This window comes from Orcinus orca, chromosome 8, assembly GCF_937001465.1.
Source record: "Orcinus orca chromosome 8, mOrcOrc1.1, whole genome shotgun sequence".
In the NCBI taxonomy this organism is placed as follows: domain Eukaryota; kingdom Metazoa; phylum Chordata; class Mammalia; order Artiodactyla; family Delphinidae; genus Orcinus; species Orcinus orca.
The window spans coordinates 110,104,919-110,120,558 of NC_064566.1; positions in this window are offsets into that span (position 1 = coordinate 110,104,919).

Here is a 15,640-nt window from a genome sequence, read left to right on the forward strand (position 1 = left end):
TTAAATGCAATTCCAGTCTACCTCCTGAAATCGGTTTCCTGCAATTCTGCCCCGCTTTCAAGTCCTCTTGGCAGCCTTACTTCAGTATATGTTTGGAAGATAGCTGTCATTTATAACTCTGCAGGTTTTTGAATTACAGTGCCCCTGAGCTCCTTTCTTCAACTCGCTTTCTTGTGAGCTGGCCGCAACACCTCAGGATTGCTTCGGGCAATAATCTGGTTCTGGCAGGCAAGCTGAACCTTTGGTTAATTCCTCTTCCTGGTGGGAAATGAGAGTTAAATTTGCCCGTCCAGACACCTCCAGCTAGTCTCTCATTGGTTCTCCCTATTCCTGTTCATCTTCCGCAGAAATTGCAAACTGGGCCAAACAGGAGGTTAAAGGCACTGACTCTCCATGTCGGGAGAGTGTTAGTAAAGCGTCTGGAATGTTGCACCCGAGTACCAGGGGACGAGATCTGAGACATATTTGAACACGTCTCCCGATCACACGGTTGATCATACTCTGGGTTCCACATGCATGTTTTAGCTGAAGGAAGAATCCCTTAAACCTGGAGAGTTGAGACCCGTGGAATGGGTACCATGCAATATGACTTCAAAGGGTCTTCGTTTGCTCACCGAACCTCTCCAATCCTATCACTGCTGCGTTTATGCCCCTGTACACACGCTGGATTCTCTTTCAGAGACATAGCAATCCATAGGTTTTAAGATACTTACTAGTCAGGTACATTCTTAGGCGTTTAATATGGGGTGTTGAGTCCATTTCGTTCAGCAAGGAGTAGCTCTTGTCTATACAATATTTGGCTTAAGGAACTTTATCTGTGTTCATTTCAATCTCTGGTTTTATGCAGCACCCCAACTCACCTTTCCCCTTAAGCAAGCATAAGTTGGTTTTCTAAATTTGAGACCCTGTTCTGTTTTGTAATCCAGTTCCTGTGTAGCCAAGTTTACATTCCGTGTATTAGTGATATCTTATGATGTTTCTTTTTCTGTGTGACTTATTTCAGTTAGAATCATCATACCTGAATCCACTCATTATGCTGCTACGGGCCTGATGACATAGATTTCATTGCCGAGTGATATTGCATTGTACGTAAGTACCACAACTTCTTTATCCATTCTTCCCTTTCTGTGACATTGAACTTGTACCGTAAATGAGGTTCTTGTAAACAGAGCCGTCCCAAACTTTGGGGTGGCTGTGTCTTTTTGCTTTTAATTTCCCTAAGCTATAGGACCATAAGTGGAAGTGCCCTAGGCTCTGTTGCTTTGTTTTTTAGATGTTTCAGGAAACACCATACACTTCTCCCGAGTGGCTGTTGGCAATTTACATCCCGCCCATCAGCATAACAAGGCTCCCAGTTCTCCATGGCCTGTCCTGCCTTTCTGGATTTTACACTTTTTTCAGATGGCCCTTTTGACCGGGGGGAAGTGAGACTTCATTGTAATGCAGATTCCCTTTGCCAGCTTGCTTGGTTGACCAAAAAGTGCGTATGCGTTTTTTCCTGAACATATTCAGGAAAAAACGCATACACCCTTTTTGGCCAAGTGCATCATTGTCGACGTTCTGCCTCTTTTCCTATGCTTTAAATGCAATTCCAGTCTACCTCCAGAAATTGGTTTCCTGCAATTCTGCACCGCTTTCAAGTCCTCTTGGCAGCCTTACTTCAGTATATTTGTGGACGATAGCTGTCATTTATAACTCTGCAGGTTTGTGAATTACAGTGCCCCTGAGCTCCTTTCTTCAACTCGCTTTCTTGTGAGCTGGCCGCAACACCGCACGATTGCTTCAGGCCCTAATCTGGTTCAGGCACGGCACGCTGAGCCTTTGGTTAATTCCTCTTCCTGGTGGGAAATGAGAGTTAAATTTGCCCGTCCAGACACCTCCAGCTAGTCTCTCATTGGTTCTCCCTATTCCTGTTCATCTTCCGCAGAAATTGCAAACTGGGCCAAACAGGAGGTTAAAGGCACTGACTCTCCAAGTCGGGAGAGTGTTAGTAAAGCATCTGGAATGTTGCACCCTAGTATCAGGGGATGAGAACTGAGACATATTTGCACACGTCTCCCGATCACATGGTTGATCATACTCTGGATTACACATGCATGTTTTAGCTGAAGGAAGAATCCCTTAAACCTGGAGAGTTGAGACCCGTGGAATGGGTACCATGCAATATGACTTCAAAGGGTCTTCATTTGCTCACCGAACCTCTCCAATCCTATCACTGCTGCGTTTATGCCCCTGTACACACGCTTGATTCTCTTTCGGAGACATAGCAATCCATAGGTTTTAAGATACTTACTAGTCAGGTACATTCTTAGGCGTTTAATATGGGGTGTTGAGTCCATTTCGTTGAGCAAGGAGTAGCTCTTGTCTATTCCATATTTGGCTTAAGGAACTTTATCTGTGCTCATTTCAATCTCTGGTTTTATGCAGCACCCCAACTCACCTTTCCCCTTAAGCAAGCATAAGTTGGTTTTCTACATTTGAGACCCTGTTCTGTTTTGTAATCCAGTTCCTGTGTAGCCAAGTTTACATTCCGTGTATTTTTGATGTCTTATGATATTTCTATTTCTGTGTGACTTATTTCAGTTAGAATCATCATACCTGAATCCACTCATTATGCTGCTACGGGCCTGATGACATAGATTTCATTGCTGAGTGATATTGCATTGTACATAAGTACCACAACTTCTTTATCCATTTTTCACTTTTTGCGATATTGAACTTGTACCGTAAATGAGGTTCTTGTAAACAGAGCAGTCCCAAACTTTGGGGTGGCTGTGTCTTTTTGATTTTAATTTCCCTAAGCTATAGGACCATAAGTGGAAGTGCCCTAGGCTCTGTTGCTTTGTTTTTTAGATGTTTCAGGAAAAACCATACACTTCTCCCAAGTGGCTCTTGGCAATTTACATCCGGCCCATCAGCATAACAAGGCTCCCAGTTCTCCATGGCCTGTCCTGCCTTTCTGGATTTTACTCTTTTTTCAGATGGCCCTTTTGACCGGTGGGAAGTGAGACTTCATTGTAGTGCAGATTTCCTTTGCAAGGTTGCTTGGTTGGCCAATTAGTGTGTATGCGTTTTTCCCGGAATATATTCAGGAAAAAACGCATACGCCCTTTTTGGCCAAATGCATCATTGTGGACGTTCTGCCTCTTTTCCTATGCTTTAAATGCAATTCCAGTCTACCTCCTGAAATCGGTTTCCTGCAATTCTGCCCCGCTTTCAAGTCCTCTTGGCAGCCTTACTTCAGTATATTTTTGGACGATAGCTGTCATTTATAACTCTGTAGGTTTGTGAATTACAGTGCCCCTGAGCTCCTTTCTGCAACTTGCTTTCTTGTGAGCTGGCCGCAACACCGCAGGATTGCTTCAGGCCCTCATCTGGTTCCGACACGGCACGCTGAGCCTTTGGTTAATTCCTCTTCCTGGTGGGAAATGAGAGTTAAATTTGCCCGTCCAGACACCTCCAGCTAGTCTCTCATTGGTTCTCCCTATTCCTGTTCATCTTCCGCAGAAATTGCAAACTGGGCCAAACAGGAGGTTAAAGGCCCTGACTCTCCAAGTCGGGAGAGTGTTAGTAAAATGTCTGGAATGTTGCACCCGAGTACCAGGGGACGAGAACTGAGACATATTGGAACACGTCTCCCGATCACACGGTTGATTATACTCTGGGTTCCACATGCATGTTTTAGCTGAAGGAAGAATCCCTTAAACCTGGAGAGTTGAGACCTGTGGAATGGGTACCATGCAATATGACTTCAAAGGGTCTTCATTTGCTCACCGAACCTCTCCAATCCTAACACTGCTGCTTTTATGCCCCTGTACACACGCTTGATTCTCTTTCAGAGACATAGCAATCCATAGGTTTTAAGATACTTACTAGTCAGGTACATTCTTAGGCGTTTGATATGGGGTGTTGAGTCCATTTCGTTGAGCAAGGAGTAGCTCTTGTCTATTCCATATTTGGCTTAAGGAACTTTATCTGTGCTCATTTCAATCTCTGGTTTTATGCAGCACCCCAACTCACCTTTCCCCTTAAGCAAGCATAAGTTGGTTTTCTAAATTGAGACCCTGTTCTGTTTTGTAATCCAATTCCTGTGTAGCCAAGTTTACATTCCGTGTATTAGTGATATCTTATGATGTTTCTTTTTCTGTGTGACTTATTTCAGTTAGAATCATCATACCTGAATACACTCATTATGCTGCTACGGGCCTGATGACATAGATTTCATTGCTGAGTGATATTGCATTGTACGTAAGTACCACAACTTCTTTATCCATTTTTCACTTTGTGCGATATTGAACTTGTACTGTAAAGGAGGTTCTTGTAAACAGAGCTGTCCCAAACTTTGGGGTGGCTGTGTCTTTTTGATTTTAATTTCCCTAAGCTATAGGACCATAAGTGGATGTGCCCTAGGCTCTGTTGCTTTGTTTTTTAGATGTTTCAGGAAACACCATACACTTCTCCTGAGTGGCTCTTCTGAATTCACATCCCGCCCATGAGCATAACAAGGCTCCCAGGTCTCCATGGCCTATCCTGCCTTTCTGGATTTTACACTTTTTTCAGATGGCTCTTTTGACTGGGGGGGAAGTGAGACTTCATTGTAGTGCAGATTTCTTTGCAAGCTTGCTTGGTTGGCCAAAATGGGTGTATGCGTTTTTTCCTGAATATATTCAGGAAAAAACGCATACGCCCTTTTTGTCCAAGTGCATCATTGTCGACGTTCTGCCTCTTTTCCTATGCTTTAAATGCAATTCCAGTCTACCTCCTGAAATCGGTTTCCTGCAATTCTGCCCCGCTTTCAAGTCCTCTTGGCAGCCTTACTTCAGTATATTTTTGGACGATAGCTGTCATTTATAACTCTGCAAGTTTGTGAATTACAGTGCCCCTGAGGTCCTTTCTTCAACTCGCTCTCTAGTGAGCTGGCTGCAACACCGCAGGATTGCTTCAGACACTAAAATGGTTTGGCATGGCATGCTGAGCCTTTGGTTATTTCCTCTTCCTGGTGGTAAATGAGAGTTAAATTTGCCCGTCCAGTCACGTCCAGCTAGTCTCTCATTGGTTCTCCCTATTCCTGTTCATCTTCCACAAAAATTGCAAACTGGGCCAAACAGGAGGTAAAGGCACTGACTCTCCAAGTCGGGAGAGTGTTAGTAAAGCGTCTGGAATGTTGCACCCGAGTACCAGGGGACGAGAACTGAGACATATTTGAACACGTCTCCCGATCAAATGGTTTATCATACTCTGGGTTCCACATGCATGTTTTAGCTGAAGGAAGAATCCCTTAAACCTGGAGAGTTGAGACCCATGGAATGGGTACCATGCAATATGACTTCAACGGGTGTGCATTTGCTCACCGAACCTCTCCAATCCTATCACTGCTGCGTTTATGCTCCTGTGCACACGCTTGGTTCTCTTTTGGAGACATAGCATTCCATAGGTTTTAAGATATTTACTAGTCAGGTACATTCTTAGGCATTTAATATGGGGTGTTGAGTCCATTTTGTTGAGCAAGGAGTAGCTCTTGTCTATTCCATATTTGGCTTAAGGAACTTTATCTGTGCTCATTTCAATCTCTGGTTTTATGCAGCACCCCAACTCACCTTTCCCCTTAAGCAAGCATAAGTTGGTTTTCTAAATTTGATACCCTGTTCTGTTTTGTAATCCAGTTCCTGTGTAGCCAAGTTTACATTCCGTGTATTAGTGATATCTTATGATGTTTCTTTTTCTGTGTGACTTATTTCAGTTAGAACCATCATACCTGAATCCACTCATTATGCTGCTACTGGCTTGATGAGATAGATGTCATTGCTGAGTGATATTGCATTGTACGTAAGTACCACAACTTCTTTATCCATTTTTCACTTTCTGCAATATTGAACTTGTACCGTAAAGGAAGTTCTTCTAAACAGAGCCGTCCCAAACTTTGGGGTGGCTGTGTCTTTTTGATTTTAATTTCCCTAAGCTATAGGACCATAAGTGGAAGTGCCCTAGGCTCTGTTGCTTTGTTTTTTAGATGTTTCAGGAAACACCATACACTTCTCCCGAGTGGCTGTTGGCAATTTACATCCCGCCCATCAGCATAACAAGGCTCCCAGTTCTCCATGGCCTGTCCTGCCTTTCTGGATTTTACACTTTTTTCAGATGGCCATTTTGACCGGGGGGAAGTGAGACTTCATTGTAGTGCAGATTTCCTTTGCAAGCTTGCTTGGTTGCCCAAAAAGGGCGTATGCGTTTTTTCCTGAATATATTCAGGAAAAAACGCATACGCCCTTTATGGCCAAGTGCATCATTGTGGACGTTCTGCCTCTTTTCCTATGCTTTAAATGCAATTCCAGTCTACCTCCTGAAATCGGTTTCCTGCAATTCTGCCCCGCTTTCAAGTCCTCTTGGCAGCCTTACTTCAGTATATTTGTGGACGATAGCTGTCATTTATAACTCTGTAGGTTTGTGAATCACAGTGCCCCTGAACTCCTTTCTTCAACTCGCTTTCTTGTGAGCTGGCCGCAACACCGCACGATTGCTTCAGGCCCTAATCTGGTTCCGGCATGGCACGCTGAGCCTTTGGTTAATTCCTCTTCCTGGTGGGAAATGAGAGTTAAATTTGCCCGTCCAGATACCTCCAGCTTGTCTCTCATTGGTTCTCCCTATTCCTGGAAATCTTCCACAGAAATTGCAAACTGGGCTAAACAGGAGGTTAAAGGCACTGACTCTCCAAGTCGGGAGAGTGTTAGTAAAGCGTCTGGAATGTTGCACCCCAGTACCAGGGGACGAAAACGGAGACATATTTGAGAACGTCTTCCGATCACACGGTTGATCATACTCTGGGTTCCACATGCATGTTTTAGCTGAAGGAAGAATCCCTTAAACCTGGAGAGTTGAGACCCGTGGTATGGGTTCCATACAATATGACTTCAAGGGTCTTCATTTGCTCACAGAACCTCTCCAATCCTATCACTGCTGCGTTTATGTCCCTGTACACATTCTTGATTCACTTTCAGAGCCATAGCAATCCATAGGTTTTAAGATACTCTACTAGTTAGGTACATTCTTATGTGTTTAATATGTGGTGCTGAGTACATTTCGTTGAGCAAGGAGTAGCTCTTGTCTATTACATAATTGGCTTAAGGAACTTTATCTGTGCTCATTTCAATCTCTGGTTTTATGCAGCACCCCAACTCACCTTTCCCCTTAAGCAAGCATAAGTTGGTTTTCTAAATTTGAGACCCTGTTCTGTTTTGTAATCCAGTTCCTGTGTAGCCAAGTTTACATTCCGTGTATTAGTGATATATTATGATGTTTCTTTTTCTGTGTGACTTATTTCAGTTAGAATCATAATACCTGAATCCACTCTATGCTGCTATGGGCCTGATGACATAGATTTCATTGCTGAGTGATATTGCATTGTACGTAAGTACCACAACTTCTTTATCCATTTCTCACTTTCTGCGATATTGAACTTGTACCGTAAATGAGGTTCTTGTAAACAGAGCAGTCCCAAACTTTGGGGTGGCTGTGTCTTTTTGATTTTAATTTCCCTAAGCTATAGGACCATAAGTGGATGTGCCCGAGGCTCTGTTGCTTTGTTTTTTAGATGTTTCAGGAAACACCATACACTTCACCCTAGTGGCTGTTGGCAATTTACATCCCACCCATCAGCATAACAAGGCTCCGAGTTCTCCAGGGCCTGTCCTGCCTTTCTGGATTTTACACTTTTTTCAGATGGCCCTTTTGACCGGGGGGAAGTGAGACTTCATTGTAGTGCAGATTTCCTTTGCAAGCTTGCTTGGTTGGCCAAAAAGGGCGTATGCGTTTTTTCCTGCAGGAAAAAACACGTACGCCCTTTTTGGCCAAGTGCATCATTGTCGACGTTCTGCCTCTTTTCCTATGCTTTAAATGCAATTCCAGTCTACCTCCTGAAATCGGTTTCCTGCAATTCTGCCCCGCTTTCAAGTCCTCTTGGCAGCCTTACTTCAGTATATGTTTGGAAGATAGCTGTCATTTATAACTCTGCAGGTTTTTGAATTACAGTGCCCCTGAGCTCCTTTCTTCAACTCGCTTTCTTGTGAGCTGGCCGCAACACCTCAGGATTGCTTCGGGCAATAATCTGGTTCTGGCAGGCAAGCTGAACCTTTGGTTAATTCCTCTTCCTGGTGGGAAATGAGAGTTAAATTTGCCCGTCCAGACACCGCCAGCTAGTCTCTCATTGGTTCTCCCTATTCCTGTTCATCTTCCGCAGAAATTGCAAACTGGGCCAAACAGGAGGTTAAAGGCACTGACTCTCCATGTCGGGAGAGTGTTAGTAAAGCGTCTGGAATGTTGCACCCGAGTACCAGGGGACGAGATCTGAGACATATTTGAACACGTCTCCCGATCACAAGGTTGATCATACTCTGGGTTCCACATGCATGTTTTAGCTGAAGGAAGAATCCCTTAAACCTGGAGAGTTGAGACCCGTGGAATGGGTACCATGCAGTATGACTTCAAAGGGTCTTCGTTTGCTCACCGAACCTCTCCAATCCTATCACTGTTGCGTTTATGCCCCTGTACACACGCTGGATTCTCTTTCAGAGACATAGCAATCCATAGGTTTTAAGATACTTACTAGTCAGGTACATTCTTAGGCGTTTAATATGGGGTGTTGAGTCCATTTCGTTCAGCAAGGAGTAGCTCTTGTCTATACAATATTTGGCTTAAGGAACTTTATCTGTGTTCATTTCAATCTCTGGTTTTATGCAGCACCCCAACTCACCTTTCCCCTTAAGCAAGCATAAGTTGGTTTTCTAAATTTGAGACCCTGTTCTGTTTTGTAATCCAGTTCCTGTGTAGCCAAGTTTACATTCCGTGTATTAGTGATATCTTATGATGTTTCTTTTTCTGTGTGACTTATTTCAGTTAGAATCATCATACCTGAATCCACTCATTATGCTGCTACGGGCCTGATGACATAGATTTCATTGCCGAGTGATATTGCATTGTACGTAAGTACCACAACTTCTTTATCCATTCTTCCCTTTCTGTGACATTGAACTTGTACCGTAAATGAGGTTCTTGTAAACAGAGCCGTCCCAAACTTTGGGGTGGCTGTGTCTTTTTGCTTTTAATTTCCCTAAGCTATAGGACCATAAGTGGAAGTGCCCTAGGCTCTGTTGCTTTGTTTTTTAGATGTTTCAGGAAACACCATACACTTCTCCCGAGTGGCTGTTGGCAATTTACATCCCGCCCATCAGCATAACAAGGCTCCCAGTTCTCCATGGCCTGTCCTGCCTTTCTGGATTTTACACTTTTTTCAGATGGCCCTTTTGACCGGGGGGAAGTGAGACTTCATTGTAGTGCAGATTCCCTTTGCCAGCTTGCTTGGTTGGCCAAAAAGTGCGTATGCGTTTTTTCCTGAACATATTCAGGAAAAAACGCATACACCCTTTTTGGCCAAGTGCATCATTGTCGACGTTCTGCCTCTTTTCCTATGCTTTAAATGCAATTCCAGTCTACCTCCAGAAATTGGTTTCCTGCAATTCTGCACCGCTTTCAAGTCCTCTTGGCAGCCTTACTTCAGTATATTTGTGGACGATAGCTGTCATTTATAACTCTGCAGGTTTGTGAATTACAGTGCCCCTGAGCTCCGTTCTTCAACTCGCTTTCTTGTGAGCTGGCCGCAACACCGCAGGATTGCTTCAGGCCCTAATCTTGTTCCGGCATGGCATGCTGAGCCTTTGGTTAATTCCTCTTCCTGGTGGGAAATGAGAGTTAAATTTGCCCGTCCAGACACCTCCAGCTAGTCTCTCATTGGTTCTCCCTATTCCTGTTCATCTTCCGCAGAAATTGCAAACTGGGCCAAACAGGAGGTTAAAGGCACTGACTCTCCAAGTCGGGAGAGTGTTAGTTAAGCATCTGGAATGTTGCACCCGAGTACCAGGGGACGAAAACTGAGACATATTGGAACACGTCTCCCGATCACACGGTTGATCATACTCTGGGTTCCACATGCATGTTTTAGCTGAAGGAAGAATCCCTTAAACCTGGAGAGTTGAGACCCGTGGAATGGGTACCATGCAATATGACTTCAAAGGGTCTTCATTTGCTCACCGAACCTCTCCAATCCTATCACTGCAGCCTTTTTGCCCCTGTACAAACGCTTGATTCTCTTTCAGAGACATAGCAATCCGTAGGTTTTAAGATACTTACTTGTCAGGTACATTCTTAGGCGTTTAATATGGGGTGTTGAGTCCATTTCGTTGAGCAAGGAGTAGCTCTTGTCTATTCCATATTTGGCTTAAGGAACTTTATCTGTGCTCATTTCAATCTCTGGTTTTATGCAGCACCCCAACTCACCTTTCCCCTTAAGCAAGCATAAGTTTGTTTTCTAAATTTGAGAACCTGTTCTGTTTTGTAATCCAGTTCCTGTGTAGCCAAGTTTACATTCCGTGTATTAGTCATATCTTATGATGTTTCTTTTTCTGTGTGACTTATTTCATTTAGAATGTTCATACCTGAGTCCACTCATTATGCTGCTACGGGCCTGATGACATAGATTTCATTGCTGAGTGATATTGCATTGTACGTAAGTACCACAACTTCTTTATCCATTTTTCACTTTCTGCGATATTGAACTTGTACTGTAAAGGAGGTTCTTGTAATCTGAGCCGTCCCAAACTTTGGGGTGGCTGTGTCTTTTTGATTTTAATTTCCCTAAGCTATAGGACCATAAGTGGAAGTGCCCTAGGCTCTGTTGCTTTGTTTTTTAGATGTTTCAGGAAACACCATACACTTCTCCCAAGTGGCTGTTGGCAATTTACATCCCGCCCATCAGCATAACAAGGCTCCCAGTTCTCCATGGCCTGTCCTGCCTTTCTGGATTTTACACTTTTTTCAGATGGCCCTTTTGACCGGTGGGAAGTGAGACTTCATTGTAGTGCAGATTTCCTTTGCAAGCTTGGTTGGTTGGCCAAAAAGGGCGTATGCATTTTTTCCTGAATATATTCAGGAAAAAACGCATACGCCCTTTTTGGCCAAGTGCATCATTGTCGACGTTCTGCCTCTTTTCCTATGCTTTCAATGCAATTCCAGTCTACCTCCTGAAATCGGTTTCCTGCAATTTTGCCCCGCTTTCAAGTCCTCTTGGCAGCCTTACTTCAGTATATTTTTGGACGATAGTTGTCATTTATAACTCTGCAGGTTTGTGAATTACAGTGCCCCTGAGCTCCTTTCTTCAACTCGCTTTCTTGTGAGCTGGCCGCAACACCGCAGGATTGCTTCAGGCCCTAATCTGGTTCCGGCACGGCACGCTGAGCCTTTGGTTAATTCCTCTTCCTGGTGGGAAATGAGAGTTAAATTTGCCCGTCCAGACACCTCCAGCTAGTCTCTCATTGGTTCTCCCTATTCCTGTTCATCTTCCGCAGAAATTGCAAACTGGGCCAAACAGGAGGTTAAAGGCCCTGACTCTCCAAGTCGGGAGAGTGTTAGTAAAATGTCTGGAATGTTGCACCCGAGTACCAGGGGACGAGAACTGAGACATATTGGAACACGTCTCCCGATCACACGGTTGATCATACTCTGGGTTCCACATGCATGTTTTAGCTGAAGGAAGAATCCCTTAAACCTGGAGAGTTGAGACCTGTGGAATGGGTACCATGCAATATGACTTCAAAGGGTCTTCATTTGCTCACCGAACCTCTCCAATCCTAACACTGCTGCTTTTATGCCCCTGTACACACGCTTGATTCTCTTTCAGAGACATAGCAATCCATAGGTTTTAAGATACTTACTAGTCAGGTACATTCTTAGGCGTTTGATATGGGGTGTTGAGTCCATTTCGTTGAGCAAGGAGTAGCTCTTGTCTATTCCATATTTGGCTTAAGGAACTTTATCTGTGCTCATTTCAATCTCTGGTTTTATGCAGCACCCCAACTCACCTTTCCCCTTAAGCAAGCATAAGTTGGTTTTCTAAATTGAGACCCTGTTCTGTTTTGTAATCCAATTCCTGTGTAGCCAAGTTTACATTCCGTGTATTAGTGATATCTTATGATGTTTCTTTTTCTGTGTGACTTATTTCAGTTAGAATCATCATACCTGAATCCACTCATTATGCTGCTACGGGCCTGATGACATAGATTTCATTGCTGAGTGATATTGCATTGTACGTAAGTACCACAACTTCTTTATCCATTTTTCACTTTGTGCGATATTGAACTTGTACTGTAAAGGAGGTTCTTGTAAACAGAGCTGTCCCAAACTTTGGGGTGGCTGTGTCTTTTTGATTTTAATTTCCCTAAGCTATAGGACCATAAGTGGATGTGCCCTAGGCTCTGTTGCTTTGTTTTTTAGATGTTTCAGGAAACACCATACACTTCTCCTGAGTGGCTCTTCTGAATTCACATCCCGCCCATGAGCATAACAAGGCTCCCAGGTCTCCATGGCCTATCCTGCCTTTCTGGATTTTACACTTTTTTCAGATGGCTCTTTTGACTGGGGGGGAAGTGAGACTTCATTGTAGTGCAGATTTCTTTGCAAGCTTGCTTGGTTGGCCAAAATGGGTGTATGCGTTTTTTCCTGAATATATTCAGGAAAAAACGCATACGCCCTTTTTGTCCAAGTGCATCATTGTCGACGTTCTGCCTCTTTTCCTATGCTTTAAATGCAATTCCAGTCTACCTCCTGAAATCGGATTCCTGCAATTCTGCCCCGCTTTCAAGTCCTCTTGGCAGCCTTACTTCAGTATATTTGTGGACGATAGCTGTCATTTATAACTCTGCAGGTTTGTGAATTACAGTGCCCCTGAGCTCCGTTCTTCAACTCGCTTTCTTGTGAGCTGGCCGCAACACCGCAGGATTGCTTCAGGCCCTAATCTTGTTCCGGCATGGCATGCTGAGCCTTTGGTTAATTCCTCTTCCTGGTGGGAAATGAGAGTTAAATTTGCCCGTCCAGACACCTCCAGCTAGTCTCTCATTGGTTCTCCCTATTCCTGTTCATCTTCCGCAGAAATTGCAAACTGGGCCAAACAGGAGGTTAAAGGCACTGACTCTCCAAGTCGGGAGAGTGTTAGTTAAGCATCTGGAATGTTGCACCCGAGTACCAGGGGACGAAAACTGAGACATATTGGAACACGTCTCCCGATCACACGGTTGATCATACTCTGGGTTCCACATGCATGTTTTAGCTGAAGGAAGAATCCCTTAAACCTGGAGAGTTGAGACCCGTGGAATGGGTACCATGCAATATGACTTCAAAGGGTCTTCATTTGCTCACCGAACCTCTCCAATCCTATCACTGCAGCCTTTTTGCCCCTGTACAAACGCTTGATTCTCTTTCAGAGACATAGCAATCCGTAGGTTTTAAGATACTTACTTGTCAGGTACATTCTTAGGCGTTTAATATGGGGTGTTGAGTCCATTTCGTTGAGCAAGGAGTAGCTCTTGTCTATTCCATATTTGGCTTAAGGAACTTTATCTGTGCTCATTTCAATCTCTGGTTTTATGCAGCACCCCAACTCACCTTTCCCCTTAAGCAAGCATAAGTTTGTTTTCTAAATTTGAGAACCTGTTCTGTTTTGTAATCCAGTTCCTGTGTAGCCAAGTTTACATTCCGTGTATTAGTCATATCTTATGATGTTTCTTTTTCTGTGTGACTTATTTCATTTAGAATGTTCATACCTGAGTCCACTCATTATGCTGCTACGGGCCTGATGACATAGATTTCATTGCTGAGTGATATTGCATTGTACGTAAGTACCACAACTTCTTTATCCATTTTTCACTTTCTGCGATATTGAACTTGTACTGTAAAGGAGGTTCTTGTAATCTGAGCCGTCCCAAACTTTGGGGTGGCTGTGTCTTTTTGATTTTAATTTCCCTAAGCTATAGGACCATAAGTGGAAGTGCCCTAGGCTCTGTTGCTTTGTTTTTTAGATGTTTCAGGAAACACCATACACTTCTCCCGAGTGGCTGTTGGCAATTTACATCCCGCCCATCAGCATAACAAGGCTCCCAGTTCTCCATGGCCTGTCCTGCCTTTCTGGATTTTACACTTTTTTCAGATGGCCCTTTTGACCGGTGGGAAGTGAGACTTCATTGTAGTGCAGATTTCCTTTGCAAGCTTGGTTGGTTGGCCAAAAAGGGCGTATGCATTTTTTCCTGAATATATTCAGGAAAAAACGCATACGCCCTTTTTGGCCAAGTGCATCATTGTCGACGTTCTGCCTCTTTTCCTATGCTTTCAATGCAATTCCAGTCTACCTCCTGAAATCGGATTCCTGCAATTTTGCCCCGCTTTCAAGTCCTCTTGGCAGCCTTACTTCAGTATATTTTTGGACGATAGCTGTCATTTATAACTCTGCAGGTTTGTGAATTACAGTGCCCCTGAGCTCCTTTCTTCAACTCGCTTTCTTGTGAGCTGGCCGCAACACCGCAGGATTGCTTCAGGCCCTAATCTGGTTCCGGCACGGCACGCTGAGCCTTTGGTTAATTCCTCTTCCTGGTGGGAAATGAGAGTTAAATTTGCCAGTCCAGACACCTCCAGCTAGTCTCTCATTGGTTCTCCCTATTCCTGTTCATCTTCCGCAGAAATTGCAAACTGGGCCAAACAGGAGGTTAAAGGCCCTGACTCTCCAAGTCGGGAGAGTGTTAGTAAAGTGTCTGGAATGTTGCACCTGAGTACCAGGGGACGAGAACTGAGACATATTGGAACACGTCTCCCGATCACACGGTTGATCATACTCTGGGTTCCACATGCATGTTTTAGCTGAAGGAAGAATCCCTTAAACCTGGAGAGTTGAGACCTGTGGAATGGGTACCATGCAATATGACTTCAAAGGGTCTTCATTTGCTCACCGAACCTCTCCAATCCTAACACTGCTGCTTTTATGCCCCTGTACACATGCTTGATTCTCTTTCAGAGACATAGCAATCCATAGGTTTTAAGATACTTACTAGTCAGGTACATTCTTAGGCGTTTGATATGGGGTGTTGAGTCCATTTCGTTGAGCAAGGAGTAGCTCTTGTCTATTCCATATTTGGCTTAAGGAACTTTATCTGTGCTCATTTCAATCTCTGGTTTTATGCAGCACCCCAACTCACCTTTCCCCTTAAGCAAGCATAAGTTGGTTTTCTAAATTGAGACCCTGTTCTGTTTTGTAATCCAATTCCTGTGTAGCCAAGTTTACATTCCGTGTATTAGTGATATCTTATGATGTTTCTTTTTCTGTGTGACTTATTTCAGTTAGAATCATCATACCTGAATACACTCATTATGCTGCTACGGGCCTGATGACATAGATTTCATTGCTGAGTGATATTGCATTGTACGTAAGTACCACAACTTCTTTATCCATTTTTCACTTTGTGCGATATTGAACTTGTACTGTAAAGGAGGTTCTTGTAAACAGAGCTGTCCCAAACTTTGGGGTGGCTGTGTCTTTTTGATTTTAATTTCCCTAAGCTATAGGACCATAAGTGGATGTGCCCTAGGCTCTGTTGCTTTGTTTTTTAGATGTTTCAGGAAACACCATACACTTCTCCTGAGTGGCTCTTCTGAATTCACATCCCGCCCATGAGCATAACAAGGCTCCCAGGTCTCCATGGCCTATCCTGCCTTTCTGGATTTTACACTTTTTTCAGATGGCTCTTTTGACTGGGGGGGAAGTGAGACTTCA